Source organism: Cardiocondyla obscurior, linkage group LG04, assembly GCF_019399895.1.
Source record: "Cardiocondyla obscurior isolate alpha-2009 linkage group LG04, Cobs3.1, whole genome shotgun sequence".
Taxonomy (NCBI): Eukaryota; Metazoa; Arthropoda; class Insecta; order Hymenoptera; family Formicidae; genus Cardiocondyla; species Cardiocondyla obscurior.
The window spans coordinates 8130784-8152980 of record NC_091867.1 but is presented as its reverse complement, the minus strand read 5'-3'; the positions used below and the strand labels follow the sequence as shown (position 1 = coordinate 8152980).

The window sequence follows — 22197 nt, the reverse complement described above, 5'->3', positions numbered from 1 at the left end:
ATCTTCGCTTTTATTACTTATCGTGCCCCCGCGATTGCGAAATGGAAGGCATGGGGTAGGGCGGGTGGGAGGATGCGGAGGAGAACTAAGAGTTACTCTGAATAAAAGAGGCTGAGATCCGCAAACCGGTACCACCGGTACCATATTCGCGCGCCGTTGATGGGAAATCTGCTCGCATACTCGAAAATAGACGCGTCTTTTCTGCTTACCGTCATACGAGCACGCGGTTACGGTTGAATAAATTTGTACCGCGAATATCTGGAACGCTAAAGTTATCTAATATATTACACGCGCGTTCAATACCGTGCGAAAAGTTAAGTTAAGTCACGCTTCCATTTAAAAGGATTCGGTATTAAAATCGGTAAAGTACTTTACTTACAGTTCAAATAACCGTAATACTATCGCGCACTAATTACTTATACAATTATTTTGTTCATATGCAATTTATCAAAACGTAAGAATGTCCGCGGATTAATTATCAGGAAATAAAGCCCGAAATAAGTTTTTTAGCCAGATCTAAATTTTCTGTACGCGATTGTATTTATATGAGGTAGATTAGGTGGTTGCTGCGTCTAGCGTACATGATTTTCTTCCTCTCTTGACTCCTCCCTCAGCCGCGCAGGATGTAATAGCGGAGTCGCGTTTCCCCCCTTAGTCTTCGACGATCGGCGCTCCACGGCACGTATGCTACGCGCTTCGTGTGTGACTCGGCGCACACCACGTTAAGATCACGTACGCTGGCCGCTGTCGCCGCAACAAATGCCATACCTGTCTTTCAGTGTACAACTATATTTATTACGTTAATGTTTAAACAAAAAGTAACAACGTAAAAAGAAAAATTCGAGTACGAGGCATGAGCGATGCGCTAAACGTCGGTTGTTCGAGCCACCACGGTCAATTCTTCACGGAAGATTAATACGCAGCCTTGCTCTTCGGGATGATTACGAACGTCAAAACGGACGCAAATGCGTGGATCCCGATATTTACTCGGTCCTGCATATCGGAGATTAATCGCGTCGTCCTCGGCTCGTGCGCTCTCTCATAAATCGGTGCTAAGTCGCGCGCGGATATTGAAAATGTAGAATTAATAACGGGCCGATTTACAAAGCAGTCGGGCGCAACGATACTTTTAACGAGATGTTAAAAAGCGGCGGGACTGGTCGCACGGCGGAATAGAGAATGGTAGTTTCCTGTTGAAAGGGGAACGCATGCTGTCGCGCTGGACACTTCGCCGTGAGGTCACCGGCGTCGAGTCACTCCACGAGTATCTGCTCGTGCACGCACGCATTTTTTTTTCCACGGGCGCACTCTCGTAATCGAAGCATCCCACGCGACAGAGTCGTTTATTAAACGAGATGGCGATAATCGTCGCACATATTACGACGCTTGATACGCGCGGTGATTGATACGCGGCTAAATCAGACACGTCGCACGGCGCGATTTCTCGTATCGGATATATTTATTTATCACTTCTCATATTTTTTTTTCTTTTTTTTCCTATTTTTTTTTCTTCTTCTTTTCGCCACGTATCTGCGTTTGAAGTCTACGTCCATTACCGAAGAGCGCAAAGTTTATCAAAGGATGTGTCAAGGTCCATAATCAATTACGAACGGCGCACGCCCCGCGGGATGGTTTTTATTACGATAACAAATTCTTTCACCCTTGTTTTCTTTTCCGGAGGCTCGACCGCGATAAATTGCGCTAATATATCTGCGCGAGCGGTATACCGATACAAGCGGTATTCGGGATAATTTATTTCGTTATGCTGACGTCCGAGATCGAACGATTCCACCGTGCGCTAACAAAGTCGTCATTTCGTTATATTGATTACTCCGTACTTTCATTTATTATACAAATGTATTATATCTTCAGTCAAGCTCTCTCTGCAGGCAGAGAAGCTACGTGTTTATTTTCGATAATGAAATCACCGAGGATTTTTAACGTTTGTTTTTTTTTTCTTTTTTTTTTTTCGTTTTTAAGTATGATTAAAAATCGAGGTACTTAAAGCGGGTCTCGAGATTAACGCCTGGATCAAAGTCAACGAGATACGCGATTGTAATCTACGTCCCGACTATGCTCGCGCGAAATCGACAGCGCGGTAATACGCCAGTTAATAAACAGGAATTTACGCAGGAATTCGCGCGTGGGTACCACAAAGTGATAAAGAGCGGTGACGACGTCTCTGCAGCCGACGGATTTATCCGATAAGTTATAAACAATATGCAGGTGCGGCTGATTTAAAAAAGACGATCCCATCATCGCAAAAGAATTGCGGATTTGCGAGCCGACGTGAGGTGGGCGCAAATCGATTTAATGCTCTCGTTCAGCGTTCCGTCCCTTCGTGGGTGCTAGCTTGTTTTGTCTTCACTTCCGATAAGAAACAGAACTTTTGTTCCGCTTAGATAAAAATCCGGAAGAGGTTTTCAGGAAATCGTAGCTATCGATTCGAGTAAATAAAACGAACGGTTCGTCGGCCGTTTTCTCGAGAATATCGTTAAAGTAATCGCGCAAATTTTACTATGCGAAATTTAGAAACGCAAGTGCCGTCTAATAATGTCCCACGAGAAATTTTGAAGTGATCGGTGTTTTAATTATAACTCTCGCAATTATAATTACAGTTACGATTTTCATGAGTGTTCTCTGTGTGTACGGAAGGATGGCTCGACACATTCTTATCTGAGAGGAGGAGGAGGTCCAGGAAGGACATCATGCTTCGGCGGAGCAACCCAAAGGTGAATATCATTTTTTATTTACATAAAATTAACACTTTCACATTATCAAGATCAATATTAAAATAATAGTTTATTTTTTTGTAAAAAAAAAAATTCTCTTAATTGCAGAAAAATTTAATCTCTTAGAAATTTTATTCAGATAACATATTATTATGGTTTTGTTAATTAAAAACATTTATTAAAGTAATTTTTTATATTTTTTTTATACAGTAGATATTATTCTGATTGACTTCTCTACAATTTAATTTTTAAATTTGTTTGTTACAGGATCGTCGAAACTCCGCTGCTGCGCATCGATCGGTGAGTCGCATGACTTTTTTTTTTAATGTAGTAACGTAGTAGTTGTAGAATTGAATTTTAATATATGACAACAGTTGCGTTGCGAACATTCCGGTGTAACGTGAAGTTACACGATTTTCTCACGCTTCTTACCGGTTAAATCACGACGCGAAAAAGCATAGCAAATCGCTTTCCTGTCGATTCGTAGGAGTCAAGGTAAAGCGCGGGGCTGAAACTATCCATAACTTATATTTATGGTGCATTACTTATGCAAATAAATATCCCATTTGCAACGATCGTATCAGGATACGTCAGTCAAAGATTTCCATACGATTCATTCGAATATCGAGACGCGGACGCACATCTGAATTTCAGTGTTTATATTTCTTATTGCGCTTATCTCACTTAATTTTATTCGAGATTCGTTTCCCAAAGCGTTTTCTTCCTTCAACATTCTCTTGAATTCTTATACATATATTTGAAGTTCAATTTAATTCGCGAAGGACGTGCCTGAGCCGTTAATTCGCTTGACATATCTTTCACATTGAGCACGCTCTCTGATCGGCATCAGATATCGGTAGCAGATTTATCGCGCGTTCTATCAAGACTGTCAAGGGTCAGTTTTCAGTACCCGTCGAGCGAAAGTTCAACTAGTTTGCGTACATCGGGCGATACTTACACAATGAACACGTGGCGTAATTTCGTGCTCGGAGTCGCCGTCTTATAAATACCGCCCTCCCACACGCAGCTTCTAAATAATTTACGTAAGAGATTACGCGGCCGAACGCGTTTCGCGCCGTTTTATAAGCACGACACTGTAATCGAGGCCTAAAAGAAATCGCGACATTTTTAACCAAACCGTCGTATTAAGCAAGCCCGGGAAAAGTGTCCCACGCAAAGTACCCGCGATATATATAACGCGGTAGTTTACGTAACAATTCCAGAAGTCGTTTAATATTACTGCGGAACATTGTAAAAGTTGGATTGTCCGTCGGACGAAAATCAGATGAAAAATCTGCACGCTTGTCGGGCGAGCTTCGCCGCGCCTGGGTCCGTCGTAATTCTATTTTGAGAGCAGGTTGCTCGGGGCAGATAAAAATCCCCCGTTAATAAAAATCAAAGTGAAAACGCATCTCGGAAACGCTTACGCACGCTCTTTCTTTGGCGTTGGATAATCGCAAGGTCGCACACAGCGTTCACGTTCGGGTGTATCGGGAAAGAAAGCGGCGGGCACGCGCGTCGAAAGTATTCGGGTCGGTCGTGTGGCGTCTCGCATCAGATACATCATTCTAATGACTTCCTTGTACGCGCGTGGGCGACTCCTCGGCGTTCACGTAAAGTTCGGCGGCGGAACGAGCGTCATTGGCAGACGAGAATGATGCGGTAACGCGGGTCAGGTCGAGAATCGGAAAGGGAATCGTTTTCCGCTTGCCGGACTTCTCCGGCGAATTGACTTATGTTTGAACTATCGTATAAAGATTTAAGAATATTAAATTAAATTTGTGCGCTCACCGCGCGGATAAGTTTGCTGCGATCGTATTCCGACTCTCGAGAGTAATAAAAACGTATCCGCGTAGTTAGTTCATTATCTACTTACCGCGGAAAGACATGTGCGCCGCGGATAATAATTTCTTTTTATTTCGCTGCAGCGGTAAACTCTTCGTTCTTACGGTCGTCTAGCATCGCGCAAAAATTTTACGGAAACACTTTTACCCGTGTCGAGCACGAAAATGCCAACTCGTTCGCAGATCGATTTGCGGTAGGAACCGTTGCAGTTATATTCTTTAGTTTGCAATCGGTAAGCGAGGTTCGCTACCTCCGAAAGTGAAAGTTCAGAAATTACGACCGTTTACACGGAGAAAAGTTTTACGTTTTTTTTTTTTTTTTTTTTTTTTTTGGAAAGAAGGTTCCGCCAATCTAAAAACGAATAAAAGCACATTTTGATTTTACGTACGCCTTGTAATACAAAGTACGAAACGTGTTCTGGAACTTAATGTAGGGCGGATCGGAACGCGTCTCGCGCTAGTAATGGGATATTAAATATGGATATTATGCCGCGGAAGATAAAAGAAAAAAAAAAAAGAGAAGGAGGGAGAGCAAAAAATACGTGCTGTATTTATTTACTCGGGGGAAGAGACCGTCGCGAGTGGTACACGCGACGGTGAATTTATGCCCGCGCCTGTAAACAAAGTTCGTTTAATAATCCGGTGCAATTGAATAAAGAAATTCGCATTTATTACGCCGACGACGCAGGCGACGCTTTCTTTTTCGCGTGCCCGTGACAGGTTGATTACGTTGCATTATAGACTCATCAGGTAATTACTCGGGATACGGTATCGTGAAACGGAGCCCGATAAAGGGGTTAATAAATCGTTCGCGTTCGATATCCGTGGCGGTGTAACTCTGGCAGGACGATATATGGTCGCAGCGGGAGACGTTATTACCACGGTGCTTGCTTATAATGGCCGGCGAATGAAGCGATAAACGATTATTGTGCCGGTCGCCGACTGGTCGGTCGGTGCACAGAAATTGGCAAGGTACCTTGCCATCGACCACAGTCCGTTGATCCTTGGTAACTTAAACGAACGTATGGAGCGGCAATTATCAGAGCAGACGAGAACGAACGGTGAACGTCGACGGTCACGCGGTCGAAAATGTAACCGAACGCGCATTGACAGGTGTAAAATTAATTATTACATTACATTTAAAAAAATTAAAAATTTATGTAAATTAAAAAAAAAGAAATATATATATATATATATATATATATATATATACGAATGTTTTCAAGCTTAGCGACATTTAGAGACTCGATAAGGATATTGTTAGTATTTGAATTTTATTGTGAGGTATATTTAGCCTCGGGAACTTTTTTCTGGTTTAATTCATTAGCAGCGTTGTTCGGAAGTTGTAATGCGATCCGATTTTGGAGCGATTATGGTAATGCGACGCCGCCTGTCACGATATCCCCGGGTATTATTGAGAATTAGTTATTCTAAGTGTTTTATAAGTGGTCGCAGCCTCGCTTCGAGCGATTGCTTCGTCGCGGCCTTGCGCGATTACGTCAGGAAAGCAGAGTAAGAAGAGTTTAGCCACCGGTAGAAACGCATTTCGCATACGACCGGAGTTAGCGCGGCGCGGTTGAAGGTAAATATGATTGCACGAATTGCGCTCGTGGTCGTGAAAGGCTTCGCCATACTTGCACTTAAGAACAATGGAGAAACGAGTTAAGCTGACTGATTGCTCGAACTGCAAATGAAATTTGTCGAACATCTGTTTTTTTTTTGTTTTAGAAAAAAAAATTAATTTATATTCATAGTTTGTATTATTTTTCAAGGATGTCATTTACGTGACTCAAAATCTTTTCATATCTCTACCTTTTAATTAAAAAAAAAAAAAACTTGCTGTTCCTTTTCGTCAAATTTATCACGAAGCATCAGTTTCGTGGTAGTCTCTTGGCATTTGACATGTTGACTACAAAATATCGATAAATTAAATTAAATAAAAAGAAATAAAAATTTAACACGAAATTCTTTACGGACGCTGTAATGATGGAAGAATAATTCGGGTTTATCTCACCGATCGACGAGGTGTGGAGTATCACGTGTCGGTTTTCAGAACGGAATTTAATTGAGACGTGGGATACGCGGTGTGTACTCGCGCAAGATAACCGAAGGTTCTTTCTGAGGTTCCTGAAAAAGATATCTCGTGAACAGGGGCACCCCGCGGTCGCTCGAGGATCTTTAGAGCCTTTTTTCCTCTCTTCGGGCGTACTCACGACGCACTTTTGACCGGACAAAGTAAGGTTTGCTCGCAGTAGACACGTGTCAGACGAACCTGACGTTGAAAGGACAGGCGCGCACGACGAAAGAAGGATAATCTCACCGGGTATCCTTATGCAGTTGCACGTCGTTTTGCAAGACGTTTTAATAATCATTCCCCGGGCCACGAGAAGATAATCGCGAAAGAATTAATTAGAACGGTCTGCTCGCCGGCACATTAACGATCAATTATTAGCGTCAGTCATACTTTTCCCTCGCTCTTACACGCCTCGCTTAATAGAATTCGGTGTGTCTGTGTGTCCGTGTGCGTCACATTATGCGTTACAATGTGCAAGCCGGCCTTCACGCGGCACTAAAGGCGCTCGGAGCGAAAACTATAACAGGATATCCGATTTTATATCTGACGACTTTATATCTTAAAAGCTTTGTCTCTAGAAATAGGCGGCGGTTGCGCAAGTAAAGAAAATTATAAGTTATGCGTTATGTGGGTTGTGTGACGTCAAACGTTAGTTGAACGTGCGCAGGAAATCACCTATATAAACGAAATGTCTTGCATGTAATTATAAATTAATTTTTATTCCCCGATCAGCGAAAAAAAAACGGGCGCTTTTTATCTCTCCCTTTTTAATTTTACATATTTATTTTAAAAGTAGACACTCTGCAAATAGAAGCCAAGAAATATAAGATACCGCAAGTACATCCCAGTATTTATTTATCGTACAATCTTATCCGTCATATCGCGCTAAACATGACGTAGAATGTGATTTATAATGTTTTAATCGAACTCCGTGGCTAACGTTTTCTCACCACCGGCGATCGCTACCCCGATCGTCGGAAAACCTCACCGCGAATGGAAAGATCATGACATTTCGAATGTGGAACGCGTGCTTTTTTTTTGTCCGAGGTCACGCAACGCTGATCTAGGCGGTCCTGTGCAAATGTAAATTCGGCATCGCGACATTTCGTTACGTTTCAAAATCTGTCTCTCTCGGGCTTGCCGGGCGTACGGCCGGTAATTTCAGTTGCGATATCGTCGGTTACGTGATTTTAATATAATAACGATTATGTCTTCTCGGCGTAATTGCGCATTGACGACGGCGGGCCGTGATTGAATTCGATACGCGGTACGCGCTCGTATTACAGAATCGATTCTGAATTTCGCACGGTTCATCGCGATTGTTATTGCGATTTCGCGGAATACTTGTGCCGCCACGGTGGATCAGGCATCTCCTCGTGAGTTTCACGAGTGCCGCGGCAATCCGCGTCGCGCAAAGCTATGTGACTTCGCGATACCTAGTCGACATCATTGCGGTGCATCGTGCCGATACTTTCAATGCGTTAACACTTTTCCGTTAGCATTTTATCTGTTAAATAAAATTAAACGGGCTAAAACGAACTTTCACCTGTAAATGCATCGAAATGATCGAGATTTCTGAACATATTCCCTCTCGGAAAACTTTCTTACCCCAATTTTAACATTGTATTACTTTTTTTAAATACTATTCAAGAGCCATGTAAAAAAGATTTTTCATAACCTTAGGATAAAATATAATTCGAGCTAACTGTACGCCCGACTTTTATATTTGTCGTATTAAAATCTCGTTACATATTGAATCGCACGTGATCGGGCATCATCAAGTTAAATTTCATTCTGTCTGAATCCATTACGGCGAGATCTAAGAGATACAGTTAGCTTCCACTGCGGCGACTAAGTCAAGATCTCAAAGCAATCCCGTTAATAAGTCATTTATTGCGTCAATAAAATCTTTGGTAAGGATTATACGAGTTATGATCGCGTACCGTAAAAGAATGCTTTACGAAGGGCCGGCGGATTAAAGTCGTTCACAGGTTTGAAGTCGTCCGATGTGGGTGAAAATGGTAGGATTTTTTTTCGATGCAGCGGAGCGTCGAGAGCGAGTTATTGCTTATTGCTCGGCGAGATAGATAGAGGATAGGTCTCATCTAGGAGGTGGAGCACGGAGAGCCGCTAGCGCGCGCAGTTACGGCCTGGCATTTACTCACAGTTATGTGAAAGGCATATCTCGCCCGGTGCCCAAGGTACTCCTACATAGTACGCACACTTGCACAATACATCTCGCCGTGCACCGCCGTTGTTGCGACCCGGCCGATGCTCATCTCGACGGCTAATAACCGCGCGTAGGCAAGATGCTACAATTAAGCGGAGACCGTCCGTCGTGAGTTCCAATACGTCGATAAGAATCGGTCCCAGTCAATCGTGGGTGCCATTACATCGGTACGAACACGCGATTTTATTCCCGATGACACGCGCGCGTGAATTTGTCGAACGAACGAACGCGCGTTTCTACACGATACATCATTTTAAACATTGCTCGCGCCGTGAAATGAGCCGTGAAACTTGGAAAGTAAATCCGTAATATTGATAATTAGTATCCTTATGTAATGAGCGTATGATTAAATTTTGCGTCCCACGTCGCGGGACACGTGGCACGCGTGCGGGTAAACTAGCTGTTAGCCTAATCGCTGGGTTTCCGAAGTGAGACAAAGGTATAATTTGCCGGCCGGTAGTTTCGCCATTATAATAAAACTGTCGCAGCGGTATACGTCTCCTTGGACGTGATTCCTTTTCCTCGGTTGACATTTTAATTAACGCAGGTCGACCGCCCATGTCGCCGAGCGGAGAAAGAAATTGCGATTGGTCGCAGTCCCTCGCTCCTTCTCTCTCTAACTTTATCTCGTTTCCACGCGAGATTGTCTACATATATTTGCAGCGCGGCTCGTTGCTTCGTGAAATAATTGCAATAACGGACGTAGGTCTCTCGTTAATTGTCTGCTGTAGTAACTCAATCGGGGTGGGTGAACGCCGGGATATGAATTACGGATGTGCCGCTTGGAAATTAAATTGCAAATGCCATATATCTCATTCGATGAAAAAAAAAGGGAAAAAAAAAATTAACTTATATTCTGCCGTGGACACATTGGCTGCGATTTGCGACTTGGTATCCGCCGCGCAAACAATCGTCTGTTATCACGGACGAGTGAATAATTGTAATTCTTATCAACGCCTTACGTAAAGAAACTTTCTTTTAACTGACTTAATCGGTCTTTTACCTTTAAAAGTATAGTCGCAATAATAGTTTTTAATGCGCGAAAATACTCCTCCGCTGTATAGTTCAATCAACAAGTCCCGAGGAGAATGTTTATTTTCGCGTCATCCAGTCCCGCACGTTGCCGTTTAGTATCAGACAGTTGTAGCGATTACAGGTAGTAACGTTAAGTGGGCTAGAGGCGAAGTAGGTACCTGCGGTGATTCAATGCACGAGGCTGCATGCAGCGGGTCGCGAACCTTATCGGTACACTCGGGTAAGCGCGATTCCCATTCCCTCGCGCGAAGATGCGGAGTCTGAGGAAGCATCGCTTCGCGGAATTTTGTCCCCGTACGTGGGAATCGGCGTTAATGCGTTTCATAAAAAATATCAATTGAAGAATGCCGCAATGAAGATAACGATCAGCTTTTAGCAAACGTTTTTTTTTTTATTTTTTTATTTTTTTTTTTTAATACAAGATGAAATATTCGTGCGTAATACTGTATTCGTATCATAAAATATTTTATCTAACCACGTATCGAGTGACAAGATTAACACAAAATTAAAGCGTATCGAAATAGATAACTGAATAATTAATCCTAATGACGCATTCATGCGAAATTAGCTGCTCATTTTTTTTTTCTTTTTTTTTCTGTACGTGTTACGCATCTTTCGTCGCAAATTTATTCCGGAATTAATTGATAGAGGATACGATCGTGTCGTAAAGAACTTTTTCTTTCGTTTCGCATCACCGGCAGCCATTATGTCACTTATATCATTACGAGCAACAGGTTGTCGAGGTCTTTTTCTCTATTCCCGTGACAAATTGTGCGAGATGTAAATTTATTAATACGGCCCGAAGTATACGATTAAACACGCCCGATGGAGCCAGTGACCGATCACGTTGCTCGATAAGAGGCTCTTTCGTCGTGCCGAATTTTTCGATGCCCGGCTTAGATTCGCGTATGACTGATGAACGACGTTTCGCTATCTGGACGCGTATTATGCGTGCTGTTATTTTCCATCTTAGATGGCCGTGACACGGACAAACGCGCGCACGAGTAAAAATCGGGTTCGTTCTGTGCCTTCGCGAGAGTCTCGATTTTCAGCGTTGAAACGCGATCTTTAAAGAATCGCGAGAACGAAAAGTTCGCGAGGAATCATATACGCTTTTTCGTTAATTCTTTCAATAAAGCACCTCTCGAAAGAATCGCTTGGAAAAATAGATTTCAAGATAATTTGCGGTGAGAAGAGAAATAATGACAAATTTCTTCGTGTTCTAAATTACGTGTTTTTCCACGCGGATTAAAAAAAATTTGCACGCGACTCTCCCGCTCAAAATGCAATATCCGCTCGTGTTGCAGCGCGTGAGTTATTTTCAAAGGTGAATACGCGCGAATGCGTCGATGTTGCGGGCGCACTTACCGAGCACCGATGGACACGTGCGCGCATTGAAGAGAACGACGAGAAGAAATATACACGTGCGTGCGTACGTACATACATATATATATAACGGCATCCGCGCTCCGAGCGTTGCGTGCAGTCGTAAATCACAGGAAATACGAGGTGACTTTAATGGCGACTGCGATTTTTATCCTCCGTCGATGCGCATTGCATCTTTGCGCGTAAAGGCGAACAGGAAAAAGTAAGTCGGCGCACTCTCGAAGTGTTGAAAATATATATTTATATGCGACGGCGTGTTTCCGTTTCGAGAACTCGGGCACGCGAGAGATCGCGCTCTACTTGCCCCAGAATTTGTACGAGAGCGTTAGAACGCTGTAATTGTCAGCTTCCGAGATTTCGCGCGATCGTCCCAGGAATGGGGAAATAAATGCAAAGATTGCTCGATGAAGTTGTCGAATGGCGCGTATTTCTCGCGTGCGCTTTTAGGATATATATCATCGCGACAGCAGTCAAATTTATTTATCGGATGAACCGGTTCTCCCTCAATTTATTTATTTTCTCATTACGTAAGAGATTAAGTCATATATTTTGATGATACGTCACCGTGTGCACGGACACGATCGTAAGATACAAAAAGCAGCGATTGTCGGAAGGTTAATGCGACTTTACTGCAACCGCCCGGGCTCTTCGTGTCGCAACTTCGATAACGCAATTGCACAACGAACATTCTACATTCGTCAACCGCGCGGAAGACGGTCTCGCCCTCCTCTCTTCATTTTTTTTCTTTTTACGACACAAATTTTTTTTTTTAATTATATCGCTGTTTGCACATTTGAAAATAACGTACGACATGCCGTTAACGTCCTCCTTTGTATCGGCCGGCCTTACGCTCCGGCAAAATCACATGCGGTTTATGAACAATTAAACTCCTTAACGAGGGTATTAAAATTTATTAAGGAAGCGAGAGATATTTATATCTCGGCCGGTTATAATCGACGAACTCGCTTCGTGAAAAGTAAAAGTTCACTTTTACACGAAAGCGCGGACGAGCGTCTTCGTTCCGACGAACGGCGCTTTTTCGACGGCGCGAGGTGTTCGAAGCGCGTCGTAAAGTTAAGAAGAATGCTGTTAAATATGGACCGCGGGTGTCGTGAATTAATTTAATGACGTAAATGACACCTTACGACATCTTAAATCATTTTTTTTTATTCTCCCGAACGCACGCAGGGCTCGAGGGAACGAACGTACGCGTTTAAAATGTATATTGTGCAAGTAGCCGATTTCCAAACCGGCATACCTCGCATATTGGTTATTGACGCTACGTATATATAAAAAAAAAAATATTTTAAGTCTTTTGGACCGCTAATAAATTAAAAATTTTTCATAATTCGTACACATAATCGTTGTTTAATTCTCGAATAAAATCCAAATATACTTTGTGAAGAAAACAGAGACCCAATAATTTTAGTTTTTAATTAACGTATGAACATCTCACTTACTCTTTAAATATACAAATTACACGCGAAAATGATATTATCCCGCAGGTCTCGTAAAATTAGTCTCTTAAAGTAGCATTATTCGCAATTTTTTTACAAGATTTAACAAACCGATAATACAGAATTACGAAAGAAGTAGAGTTCGAACGTCGCAATCATTTACGAGATAAGCCCCCTCTGCCTTCCCGAGCTTGTGCTGCCCGAGAAAAATGATTATCACAGTTTTAAGGGCGCGTTACTGCAAATTATGTACACATCGGGGTTCGGCAACGAGTACAAATGCGCTTCGGCGAGATAATGTCGAGTGGTGGTCGCGCGATTTATTCGTACCCCAGTCCCAAGGTCGTTTAGGAGCTTTTAAAGCACGATCACTTGTCCAATTAGGGGGCGAGCAACAAAGCGTTCAAAGCTATTCCCCGTATCGCTCACGTTCGCGTGCTCTCTCGTCGAGATGCGTCGCGCTCTCATCTCTCGCCGGAAGAGTTAGGCCCATAAATCGCGTCGGCCGTAGTTACCCTGCCCGGATGCGCCCATATGGTAATAATGTATCTCGTGGGGACCATCGCGTGTCCGAACGCGACCGACATCCGGATCAAGGGTCACCAGCGAGTTTAAACGAACGAGCGAAGAACCTAATCATTCCCGGCGACGTCTCGGCGACTCTTTTCCGTGGCGAATTCAACTAAACGAGAGAATTGAACGGTTGACGTTCTTCCCTACTTATAAACGAGCCCTCCTTCCGTTCGCGTCGGCATCGTGTGACGATAAAATAATTTTTATTTCATTTTATACATACAGTAGATTTTATTAATCTCCATTAGAAACGTTTGTAATGAAATGTATATTTATTTAAAAAAAAATACATTAATTCCCGGATTGACTGATTTTTTCTGCATATGAATACAGAGAAATAAAAAACGGATAAATTTGTAACAATTCAAAACGTACATCGTTCTTTTTATCAAACAGAATTAAATAGGGAAAAGATGACACGCGGGATTGCCGTATAATCGTAAGAGAGCAACAACAAGCCGCGTCATTCTCCGGTATGATTGCGAAGGCACGACAAACGATATTAACTATGGATAATAATGACATTGTTGCCGATGAAGATATTTATAGCCGCGATCGGATGACGTGCTCCGAATCCACCGATTGCCAGCGTAGCCGGGATAACACATAATTTGACCGGCGTTCAGTCACCGATGCCTATCGTGCCTTAATGTGCGCCCTGTCGAGCCGAATGTAAAAATCCTCTTCCCGCATGAGGCCGTTCACGGGACAGAGACCCCGATTTGTGAAGGTCGTTCAATGCCATTCGTACCAGGTGGCCCTATATAATTCCTTTCGAATTCTTACGCAGAATTCTCTGAGGCGCGCTAAATGGTTCATCGGCCGCGTTTCCGTCCGCGCACTCGTCAACGGGTAATCTTTCGCTCTTAACTCTTCACCTTGTCGGCGCATTTTTCACGTCTCGTTAACATTAACCCGCTCGAATTTCGTTTTTCCGCGCGGTAATTGCGCCTGATCCGATATTTCAGGGATCCGGGTTAACAATAAGAAGCAGATAAAGAACCGCGCGCTTAAAAGGGAAACTGTACCGCCGAAAGCGAGCCAGCGAGGTATTTACGAGGTGTACCTTATCGGAACGGGGACTCCTCTCGGCCGTTGTCGCGTTACGATAGCGAGCAATTGGAAACGCATGCGTTGCGCGCTTCGGATTAAATTAATACGAAATTATGTCGCGTATCACGATTACTATTTCAAAATGGATTAACATCGTTGCGCACTTACGCGAGAATTTCGAGGCCCGCGTGGTGCGAATCGAACCGAGAGAGAGAGAGATCCGGCATCGTAATCTTTCGGCCTAAGAGAGGCCTGCGGCGCGGAATTCCTTGGAAACGGATTTGAGCACAAAGAGACGCGCGGCTAAAGCGAAGAAAATACGACGTGACGCATGTGCGCGGTCTATCCGGTGCAGTCATTGCCGGCATTCGCTCGGCAAAATTACACGGGGAATATGTCACATTGTATGCTCATAAAGACCACTTAATTGCCCGTATGATTTCTACACGCGCGTTCTGCCAAAGGTTATCTGTCCGGTTTAAGTGAAGCCCTGCCAAGTTTACCTTGACGATGAAGACAATTCTTTATTCTGCTCTGCTCGAAGAATAAGGGAAAAGGCGGGAAAAAAGGCGCTTTGTTAATCTCTCGTCCCGGCGATTTTTATAAACGGCAAACGCTCGAGCCGCCGCGCGTCGTGAGAAAAATAATTAAATTAATAAAAATATTTTTCATGAAAAATATAATTTGCAAAATTACGTATGATTTTATATTTTATATTTGCGAATTTTAAAATACGGTAAATTTTAATTGCGGGTTTAATTTGCAAATGTTTAAATGTCGCGACTTCGGCACGTGAATTTAGTGCAAGCCGTGTGGTTTTACGGGAAGATGTGTCAACGACCGATTGGGACCACGAAAGGGAAAATCCTGCTTGCGAGGAGAAATAAAAAAAGAAACGCGCGAGATGGCACAGGGCACGGGCCACACTCGTGTGGCTGTTTGCCAGATCCTGCCTTAGTCTGAGTCGTCCTTGTCGAGGTCCTCCAACCCATCGCGACAAGCGGCGTCAACGGCCCAAATATATGACGCAAGGAATAGCCACGACGAGATAAGAGTACTATAAAGGGTACTATAAAGCTCCTCTCAAAATTCCCCGTGAAGTTGGCCCCGCGCACGACTCGATCCCCGTAGAAGGAGGCGGAATGAGGAAAAAGGAGAGAAACGGAGAATTTGACGGTGCATTCCAACGGACCGTGATCGGCGAATGTTAAATTAACGTTGTTGTCGGCTGGGAAGATTCGCGCATCGTTTCGATTGAAGAGCTAATAACGTAAACTTTAATAATGACATAGACTCGGAAAGTATGCCTCTTAGATATAAACAAGTTCTTAATTGTTTCATAATTTCATATAATAACATAATTAGTGATATAGTATATTATAATTGTTGCTCTACTTGAAACTGGTTGCTCCAGCCAGACTTTTTCCTAATAAAAAGAAAAAGAAAAAAAAAACAAAAATTACATGGTAAAACTAGCTCACGGGTAGAAGTAGACTAGAACCGATGATTGTGCGTAGAAAAAAGGAAAAGAGCGAAATTTTAGCTTTCCGTACAAAGGAATAAATAAACTCGCAGCGCGATCGAAATTGGAAACCTCGGTGGTAAGTAAAACGCAGCTCGGCGCTGAAAAGAAAAAAAGAGGGGGGAAAAAAAAAGGTTCGATTGAAGAACATCGACCTGTTCGCCGGGACTCAATGGAGAATACGGTCGACGCAATCTTCGATCTGCTTCCCAACGAACGTGAGGATTTATGAGCTAAGGTCGTACACGAGAGCACGGGATGTGGGTGCTCGGGACCATTTTTCTCAACCTTGCCTCGAGGAACATAAATAACGCGGCGACTGCCAATGAGTTCGCGACGCTACCATTACATGCAATCTCGACGAAACGAACGACGTATACGGATAAACGGCATTCTAGCTTCTCGGTGCTAAAAAATCGATCGAATGAATTACCGGGCTTCCGTTCCCTCGGCCGTTTTGTGTAAATGTGAGTTTTAATTGCGCTTTAATTGAACTTATCGGTTATCAAAGTACGCGCGGCTTTGAACGCAGTTATTATCGCAAGCGTCCGTGGTGCTTAAACGTTCCATATTCCTCGGACGATTGACGCACACCATACCAGAAAACCGGTACAGATAATGTGTCCGTCGACATACACCCCCTTGTAAAATTGCACCCCGCGGCTATATATAGAATCCGTCGAGATAAGCACAATTCTATTAATAGCGCCCAGTTCTCGCCCTTCCTACCTGATTTCGTCGCCGACAAATGTTTTACAGCTTCAGGGGCAAAGGGTCGGAGGGGAGGGAAAGAATTTGTGCCGGGCCCTTTACCTGTTTCGCAGGGAGACGAGAATTTTTACGCGTTGTCGTATTTTCTGCGGGATGTTATCCCGGAAAAATTTATGATCGACGATCTGCCTGAGAAACGTTGCATGCAAATGACGCGAGCGATAAGCGTTCTGCGATTAAAGCTTCTTAATGTTGGATTCTTAGCGCGTCGGTAAGTTGAATTGTTAGCCTAATGCTATACATTACAATTATTCAGAATTAATGGTGCCTTCCTCTCCCGGTAAAGAAATATCGTTTGAGTTAATGCGATCCCTCGTGAGTTACGTTAACCGATGCACTTAACGTTGAGCTATATGAAGTTAGTCCGAGAATAATTCGGTGTACTCGTAAACGGGACTGTATAATATACGATAAACTCTTTTAAACGTTTACATTCACGAACGGAAGAACGAAAATTTAGCACGTCTTTTGCGAATGACGCCGTTATAGGAAAGTATCCCGCAAAGGTATTAAAGTTTCATGCAAATGGTTTAAATTTTAATCGTATACTTCTGAGACGTAATATAACGGCGCTAGTTTCTCGATCGGGATCTTTAATCGTTCGATGCCGACTATTTCATTTCGCAACGATTAATAGATCACTTGATGTCATGCGAATGCCAGTCAATGATTGATACACACATTCGCACGTGACAATGCGCCGCGATTGATAGGCTCGCTGACTTAATATGGCACGAACGTGGGCGGCGTTTTCTAACTAAGCTTTGCTCTCATTCAATAAATCCGCAGCGATCGCCAAGTCTCGTGTGGGTGAGATCGTTGAACGTATTTTTCTAATAATTCGGGATCAACGCCAAAATTAAAGGTTCGTTTACTAAAATTGTACCCGCTCGTTTAGGAATGCCGGCTTACTTTCGATACTCTCAAAATAATGTTGAAATTATAATACAGATTCCAAAATAAATTACAGTATTAGTTATAGAGACAAATTTTATAATTTTGTAACTAGAGGGGAAACATCGACGAGGAGGAAACACGAAGGGGAGATGATATCGTTTATCCCTGGCTCGTTTCGCGTTGTTGTTTTAATTAATTGTAATGACGAGTTAATTGTGTGACGGGAACTACATTTATACGTGACGCACCAAGCTGTTGACTACGGGGGTGAAGCATCCCGCTGCTTCATAAAAAAAAAAGTCAACGGAAATTTTCTATTAACTTCGCAGGAAATTGGATGAGAGCGCGCGGAATGTGATTCGTTCTCCGCGAGTTAGGTTCACAGTACAGCGATACGGTTAAATATTTAAACGTATAAATTTTGTAATTAGACTGTAAAATTAAGAGTTTTAACACTTAAGGCGTAGCGTCGCGAGGCAGATGTAGAAAAACTAATTAATATAGTTAAAAAGAAAAAGGGCATAAAATATTACTTAGAGCATCACGAACTTATATTTAAGAATGCGCAAAATAAAACAACTCTTCGGAGGCATATTACCGGCGCATTTCGATAAACGGCTATCACAGAGCGACGTCGGATAATATATCACGAGATCCTTGAGAATCTGATATGTCATTCGTTATTATTGTCCCGTCGGCCGACGATAATTCTCACCCGGTTGATACGCGTTACTCGCAGTCCGCAATATCGAAAGGCATTGTAAACCCGATTCTCATTTCCCCTTCGTCTCTTAAACGCGCGGCATAATAACGTTCATCGATAAAACGTAAATTATTATTAATAACGCGGCTACCGGCAGCAGCCGTTAAAATCCGCAAAAGGGAACAAAATAATACTAAAGCGGCTCGGGTAACCCGTTTCTCATTATTAATCTCGGGTTTTTTTTTTTTTTTTGTAACATCGTCAAACGTGGGCAATGATACTTATCGATGTAATTGATATAATCACGTTTTTTAGTCTCACTTTTATGTTATTAATCGAATATTATATTTTTCCCCGCTCTCATCATTTCGGTTCCCCCAGCCAGTCCCCGGATAATTTATTTTTTTTTTTTCTCATACTTTTATACGTCGATGGCATTTATAACGTAAAAATGAAGATTCGCTTCTAGTTAAGTCCGAGGTGCGCAACCGCTTTAATTTTTCTTTTCTCTACTATTTTTTGTCGAGACTAAACGGCGGCATGCAACCCAACTCTCTCCAATCGGGCGCTCTCTATTTGTTACAGTGTACCGTTATCGAGGCACCATCATTCTTTACACGTGCCGTCGTCAACAATGCAACGTGAATTCCGCGCGTCTTTATATCCGTTAACGGTATCCCGAGACGCACAACAAAGCTATCTTTCGGTTCCATCCGTGTGTATTCCCTCGTACGGTACCGCGCGATTAGTCGGAATCGTTCCCGTAAAACGGGTTTCGTAAGGATTTCTTCGCGAATACATCCTACTCTGTTTAATCGTGATTTAGTTCCATTAGCGAAGCGCACTTCGCGACTTCACAGTCACCTATGACATTATCATCGCGACTACAGCAATATAATCGCATTCTAACACGGTATTGTCATGTTTGATTATAGGGTAGAATACACGCGACTTGGGATCACAATCATTTCAGTACCTAATAATTTCTAATGGTGTGTCTAAGTGCAAAATAAAATAATTTTATTTGAATAAAAAAAAAAGAAGGGAAATACACGTTTACAATTTTATATTTACGTTAAGTTGAAATTTAAATCGCGGAGAATTTTTTTTTTTCGCGTTTTAATAATTAGAATCGTAACGCGGATTGCACATCGACTAGCGACAATTCTGGCGTTGAAGAATTTTCTTTTTACTTATCAGGAGACTTATAGACTGGCTGTCCAGAAATTACCGAAGCTACTTGTCGCTTCGAACACTCGTCATTAAGTAGAATTGCATGAATCATTCGTCGTCATCATCTCCGGTCGCTGGTTCATTGACGATCGATTCAGTTGCACAATGCAAAATAAAATAACTTGAATGCAAAAGAGGCGAGATGTTGAGGGCACTCGACACCTGAAGAGTTTTCAGAATAAACGTTACTGCATCTTGAAATTATTTTAATAAATAATCGCGTATGTCTTTTTTCATGCTAAGAATACCGGCGTACGGTGCAGAAGTTTTATTTACTGAAATCTTTCCGTTCGTTATTTTATTTTTGCGATAAACGGGCGGTTTAACGCGTCATCTTTCGCCGCTTCTGATTAGGGCTTCGATCGACACAACGGCGCCGCGATATCTCAAGTGCGACGATTTTAACGCACGAGATGCGCGGCCTGCGGCGAGATACTGCGAGATTCCTGAGGCGCGATTTAGGCATCTCCCTAATCCACATTATCGCCGATGTGTGCTTAATTCAAGAAAAGACCGTAGAAAAATCGTCGGTTTACTTTTTCAAATAAAATAATTGCATTCTTTCGAGACGCAAATACTGGATTGACTGGTATTTCGCCAGGTAAAAAAAATCGAGATTTTGTGTTTGACTATGCTAACGGCTTCTTTGACCCTCCCTCATTTTCGCGGTGAAGAACGATAATGCCTTTTCGCGGGTGAGAAAGAGATAACGCGTTTGATTTTAAAACATATATCCCCACCCCGCTGTAAAATAAATTTTCGCTCTACTTCTTGCGTTTCTGCATTCCGCGGCGTTTCTCGTCGTACATTTTTTTTAATGCTATACAGGGCGTGAAAATGCTGACGCGATGTAGCGGAAATGCCGCGTTCGTTTTGCCGAGAAAAACCATTTTTACCGCGTCTCATATTATCCTAGATTTCACGAGAGTTTCAACGAGCAACGCGTACTTTTTATACATTCGATTCTCCTTCTTTTTTTTTCTTTGATTGCTAGCGATTGCGCTGGTAAACGCAGCTTGCGGAGCAGTGGCACACTTTTAAATTGTTCGACAAAATCTTCCACGGTATGCGCGGCTATGTGTATGTACCGTTGCAGCAGCGCTTCCACGCTCTGACGCGGCGCCCGAGAGGCGAGAGCGATAAATTTTCTGTAATATCATTGGACCGGTTTTGCGGATAGCTTCTCGTAACAATGAGCACGCGCCTCGGCCCAAAACGCCCGTGCCTTTTTCTCTTTCGAATATACGTATCATCCCTTTTGCAACTTAATATATCACAAGTTTCGTATAATTTAAAATAACATTTCAAACTCTCTTTCTTTTTTTTTTTTTTTTTAAAGAACATTACTTAAACTTTTCAAAAGTCAGTCGTATAATTCCCTCCGAATAAATTGTAATGTACGTGAATTGCAACGAAACGCGTCAATCGCGAATGGTGATTTATATTAACCCCAGTATCGAAAACAAGACAAGCGTGGAGCATAAATTCTATAAACAGTACGATCGCATGGGAGTTCTAGCGTTATTCCGCCTGACCGTGACCTTCGGTCGCAATAACCGCGGACGAGAGTCGTGTGTCGCGGCGCACGTGAAAAGCCGTCTTTCGTCCGTTATGTGAAATCGTAAATTTCGCTTTGCTCCCTGTAGGAGAGATGCATACGTTTATGCATCCACCTCCCGCAGGCAGGCCACTTGTATGGCGCACGGGCGTTTCTCGTTTTGAGAACATTTTTTTTTAATTTTTTTTTCCAAGCGACACCGCGTCGGGCATTTAAACACCGAGTTCACATCTCCGCGACATTCTCGTGACTCTCATCGGACGTAATGGCACGGAATGCACGATGGATTTATCGTGTAACGGCGATTTCGTAACTTATTACACGCGAGTAACAGTCAAAATCTTACCTTGGAGGCAAAAAAAGAAAAAAATAAAAAGGATACAAGCGTGACATCATACGTCTATTGAAAAAAAAAAGAAAAGAAATAAAAAGGTATAATAATCGCCGGTAAAATGTCTTCATTAATCTCAAAACTGAATGGCAGAGCTGTTCTTATCGATCATTAAATATTAATATTTACAATTTAACAGAGTTATCGGCCTAACTCGAAGATTATCTCCTGTTGACGGTACGGGCCATTTATCCTCGGTTCTTGCCGGGCCAGCGCATGTATTAAATTAAACGAAAGACGCTACCGCGTTGATTTTCGTCACTTCCGGCCTCGGTTAAATCGCGCGTGTCTTACAAGTACTGCCGATTCTTAAACCGCTCGTTATCCAATTACCTTGGGCCTTTGTAACGGAGCGCGGGCACCTTAATTAAAAGAGATACCGCCTTGGCCAGCGCTGTGAATTAAGAAACTAACTCGGATATCCTGCGGTGTCCGAGTTTCGTTCATACTGCTACTTGCTCCCGCGGGGCATCTTAATTAACAGAGCACGTGGAAGACGAGATTTTCGTTACTGTTTCAACATTTTTAATCCGCGTGTGCTTCAACGCTAGCGATATCGACGAAAAGGGTTCGCGGGAGAACGTGCTGAATCTACGAAATCCAACGTGTCAGCGGGAGAATATTCAATTTAGCGCAATAACTCGGTTACGACGTGAGGCTATTTTTGCGTAAGTTACGCAATGTTTTTTCTTATAAATTTCCATAAAGATCCCGAAATAATGAACGCAGCAACGCGAA

General features: G+C 42.8%; 1 protein-coding gene across 4 annotated transcripts in view; it reads left to right on the top strand.

The window, feature by feature from the left end:
- Positions 1-22197, top strand: part of LOC139102038 (cuticular protein 19) — a 171177-nt gene that overhangs the window by 92844 nt on the left and 56136 nt on the right. For 3 of the 4 annotated variants that reach the window (XM_070655664.1, XM_070655663.1, XM_070655665.1), the window contains 2 exons: positions 2619-2732; positions 3000-3032. The gene's annotated coding sequence lies outside the window, so the exon portion shown is untranslated. Of the gene's footprint in view, positions 1-2618; positions 2733-2999; positions 5760-22197 lie in introns of those variants that run through there. The other variant, XR_011545654.1, reaches the window with a different exon arrangement.